Source organism: Chenopodium album, chromosome 4 (genome assembly GCF_948465745.1).
Source record: "Chenopodium album chromosome 4, dcCheAlbu1.1, whole genome shotgun sequence".
NCBI classification, from domain to species: Eukaryota; Viridiplantae; Streptophyta; class Magnoliopsida; order Caryophyllales; family Amaranthaceae; genus Chenopodium; species Chenopodium album.
The window spans coordinates 65,703,100-65,707,802 of NC_137837.1; the positions used below are offsets into that span (position 1 = coordinate 65,703,100).

Here is a 4,703-nt window from a genome sequence, read left to right on the forward strand (position 1 = left end):
ATCTTAGTTTATCTCGTATTGTGATCTGTATTATGTATTCTAATATGAATTGTATTTGTTTTCAATTGGGAAATGAGGAGTCAAAGATTTGTACTATTTTGTATAAAATAAACCAAGAGTGTCCAACAAATCAACATTATATTATCATATTATGTATTAATTTGTATTATTTATCAGACAAGTGTGGAATGATCTTGTATTATAAAAATATCAAATTCTTGTAGCTTTTTTTAGTAAAATGCATTTAATTTAAAGACTATAATTATTATAAAATGTTTAAAGAGTTGCAACTCATTAACAAAAAAAAGAAAATGAAGGATATAGTTTTGAGTTTTTGATGAGTATAATGGAAGAAGGTGACCTCATAGGGTCAATGGCAGTAGCTAGTAGGGGTTACATTGCCAATATTAATCTATATAACTATTAAAAGTGAGAAGTTGGCAAGTTGAAAACTCCTTAGTAATAGTGTGATGACAATTTTGCCCCTCAAAAAGTACAATTACGATTTTGCCCTTATTTTTGCTGCTGGTGATCTGTTGGCTCTCGTTCTTCTCTCAGCCAAAATGCTTAGGTGGTGTTTTGTTGGCTCTTGATTACTTTCTGCTTGCTGGTGATCACTTTATCCAGGGTTATTCAATCTTTGACCTAGGGTTATCATCTAAATTCGATCCCCAATTTCTCTCTCCTCAAGTCCTCAGTCTCTACCTCAGATTTCAATCTCTCTCCTCAATCTTTACCTCAGATTTCTCTCCTCAAGGTGAGTTCTTTTATTTTCTCTTAATTAACAAATTGTATTTCTTGTAAAATTTTGATCAGTTTCAATAATTTTCGCTTTTGATTTTCTGCTCGATTTTGCTTTTGTTAAATTCGTTGTTTCTTCCAATCTTCATTGTCGATTTTCATGTTTGAATATTGATTTCCCTGAATTGTAGCTACTTGACTTTCTTATCTTTTTTCTCCATTGAAGCAGCTTCCGAACCTTTTCCGTTCCTCCATTAAAGCGAATTCTGAGCTTTCCATTTACTGAAGCAGCTTACAAGTAATGTGTTTTTCAATCATCAATTTTCCATTTTAAAATCGGATTTACTTTTTGTGAATTATTATCAGATTTACTTCGATCTAATTTTGAGAAAAAAATGGAAACCAATTTTATTAATTTTTATGGGTTGAATATTTTAGGGTTCAATCTGATAAAAAATTAATGTCGGGATCTCTTTATCGATTTGCTCGCTTTCATTCTAGGTATGTCAAATTTTGATGGTTTAATTTCCAGTGTTCTAGGTCGAATTATCGCTCATGGATTTCCAAGTTTTTGGGTCAACTCAACAATTCCAAGCCTGGGATGTACAGTCGAGCAATCTTTAAGGGAATTTGAAAGACAGGAAAAACCTCTTTTTCTACAATTGAAAGATGTAAGTTTTCTTTTATTTTTGATTTTGCATTGTTAGTATTTTTAACTTTAAGTTTTCTTTACAATTCTTACAGTTTGAGGTTTTCTGGTTTTTTATGCTGTTGAAATCTTTTTCAATTTTTTTTTTATTAATTTTTGGTTTAGGTTTGATTCCTTCCACTGTGATCAGAGAGGGATTATCTTGAAATTTCTTCAGATTCTTACAATTTGAAGATTTTAAAGGTTATTTTCACCCTTTAATTGCTTTTGCATTTAACAAAGGTTTTTGTTATATTGTTGGTAATTTTGCAGGTTTAGATTTTTTTTGGTGGGAGATCTATTGTTAGCGCCTACTGATCATTACTCAACGGCTCATGCTGGCCCTTGAAAGTCGAGGTCAGAAATTTCTATTTTTATCGTATATTCTTATATATTATTAAAATTAGTAATTGTGTGTTTATTACTTTTCAATTTCTTTGTAATTATATGATTTGAATTCTGGACTTTGTAATTCTAAAGGTTAAATTGGCAAATACTTGTTGGTTTGCTGTAAATGTATCATGTATGCTTTCAGGGCCTTTCGCCTTATGGCGAAGATACTAAGCTATGATTCTGGTGTGTGTGTAGGTGCATGCGGTGGGATTACTTTGGGGGTTCAAACTCTTCTCAAGCCTAGCATGATTTTGTAGGATTTGCTTTTAGGAGTGAGCTTGCTGTCTGGCACATTTACTTTACTTTACAATAACGGAATTTTCATTGCATATGTTAGTTTTTTTAGGTATTTCTATTTGCTATTATCTCAATTCTTTTGTATAATTATTTTTTAATTCTATGCTAATTGTTCCTTTTTTTTAACAGCCACTCAGAAGATAATTATTCTTTCCAATTTGGTCAGTGTACCCATTTTTCAGCTCTAATCTTAATTTTGTTAATTGCTACTACTACGTATTATTTTCATTACTAATCATGTCAAAATTAACTCGAATTTGCAAGTTGATCATGTTCAAATTTAAAGTAGTTGGCTAATGTTAATGTGTAAATTTAAATTTTCTACTATAATTTTCATTATGTTTGTTCATTGAATTAAAATTGTGTGAAGTCCTAATATGATAGAATGTGTATTTGTTTTGTACAAATTTGATCACCTAATGCAGTTTCTAGGGCAACTGTAGAAATTTTTTGGTGGTTTTAGTTAGTCACTTAGTCCTAAATGAATGAAAGAAAAAGTACACTGTCAATGGTTTCAGTAATGGTAGATTGTTTAATGTTGTATTGATACTGTCAAAATGGTTGTCTGGCGGGTTGCAAGTTAATTCATGTTTTTTTTTTTTCCACCTGGTGTGGTGTCCATTCTTTGATATGTAACCTTGATTGAACCCGCACCAAAGCTTTTTATTGAGGTGTTTGGGGGGGGGGGGGGGGGAGCGGGGTGTTTCTTGTTCTTGTACTCTTGTTTATGTGTTACTATAGTATAAAGAAATCCGCTATTTGCTCATAGTGCCGTTTGAAATAGTATCAGGAAATCATAGTTGCAGCTGTGAGTATGACCAATTAACCAACTTGCTGAAACATGCAATATTGCTTATGGTATCTGTTGTTCTTGCTACTTTATTTGCTGTGTGTTTGGCCTGCATCTTAACAGTTTTCTTTCAAAACTTTAATTGTATCATTACGCAGGACATTATGTGTTGCGTAATAGGTTAGTAGTCATTATGCTGTCATTTGCACATTTACTTTACTTTACAAGGAAACCTGAACCTTGTAGCAGTGAGGAAGACCTTTATCACTCTCGTTCTTTTGGGGAAGTCCATCTCCATCTCTCGTGAGTTGAGGAAGCCTACAAATAACTTTTCGACATTACTCGCATTGGAGTGGCTTCTGGGTTTTCACTGCTCCATTTGAAGTAGCTTCTGAGGTAAATCAAATTCACAATCTGGGTTTTCACTGCTCTATTGAAGTAGCTTCTTAGGTAAGATTTTCTTTCTTCTTATTAATCATCAAATATCATTTGCAATTGAGTTGTTTGAATTGAGGAAGAAGAAAATAGTGTATCATTTTATTACAGTAGTTGTATTTGGGATTTTGGGGGGATTTAAGTGCATGGTTTGGGAATTTTAATTCAAAATGTTTGATATTGTTAATAATTTATGAATTTGAGCCTTAAATTTTCTTCAAAATGGATTATTAGGTGGGATGCTTTACAATAGTGAATAATGGAGCAGCCAGTAGCGAAACCCAAGGACAGTGGCTGAACAATCAGAAGAATTTGAAGAAATACAGCCTGGCTCTTTTCCGAACGAAAAATTACAGGTATAATTGTCAAAATTTTCCTCATTTTTCTCTCATCAACTTGATAATTACCTCTACAAGTTAAGACACTCGTGCGTGTTCATATAAGTAATCTATTAAAATAGTATACTTTGACAAGAGCAGATTCTTCATAAATTGAGAGATTAAATTATGGGTTTCGATTGTGTGAAGATATTTAACAAGAAGGGGAAGGAACCCCAAGTTTGGCTTTATCTAATGGGTTCTGATTTTGTGCTTTGAGTTCTTAATTTATGTTGCTCATTTTGATTGATATATTTTTTACCGATAAGGAATCTTTTGGTCCTTAATTACCAGGTGCCTTGCTTAAGAAGTCACGTGAAGAGTATTTCAACTTTTCAAGCCTAGCTATCAATGTATTCCCGGTGAGTACATTTTTGTAGGGAGATACAGGTGCATAGAATCTGCTTTGCAGAGTAGCTGATATTATCTTCTTATGAGTTTGTATCTTCTAAGCCCGTAGCTTGTGTTTGTAGTATTATTTTGTAACAACTTAGTTGTTCCAACTATTATATTTCAGACTAACTTCTTTAAATATGTTCAGATTGTTTACTTGAATTTGGTGTTTCGCTTCATCATTTTGTGCTTTTTACAATTGAGGTTTCTGGAGATTGTTGTAATGTTTCATCTCAAAGCTCATCATAAAAGCTGTAACGGAGCTATTTGAATATTAATTTTATTGATATTTGGTTCAACTAATCCAAAATACAGGAAATTTGCATTTATTGGGTCACTTTTGTATTTTGTAATAAATGAAACTATTACGTCCCCGAATGATAGTCACTTTTGAAGAAAAATAACGAGTATTAAGGAGAATTAAAGAAAGTACATAGGAACTAAAACCAAATCATTTGCAAAACAAAAAGAAGAGAGAGAAACTGATTGTCATTAAAAAGGGCGGATAACAAAGAGGAAACTCTTGAGTATTTTTTTGTCAATATTACACAACCAATGAAATAAAAGGATTGCAATACTAATCCATGTG

General features: G+C 32.3%; 1 long non-coding RNA gene across 11 annotated transcripts; it reads left to right on the forward strand.

Moving 5' to 3' along the window:
- Positions 1 to 616: 616 nt before the first annotated feature.
- Positions 617 to 4,276, forward strand: LOC145629208 (uncharacterized). Of its 11 annotated transcripts, none has more exons than XR_014111612.1 (9): positions 617 to 757; positions 971 to 1,039; positions 1,274 to 1,412; positions 1,703 to 1,786; positions 2,018 to 2,168; positions 2,249 to 2,280; positions 3,156 to 3,359; positions 3,579 to 3,700; positions 4,016 to 4,276. It is a non-coding gene; the product is annotated as an uncharacterized LOC145629208 (long non-coding RNA). The 11 variants fall into 11 exon arrangements; XR_014111606.1 differs by having other exon boundaries at positions 3,159 to 3,359; XR_014111603.1 differs by adding an exon at positions 1,556 to 1,633 and having other exon boundaries at positions 2,018 to 3,359.
- Positions 4,277 to 4,703: the final 427 nt, after the last annotated feature.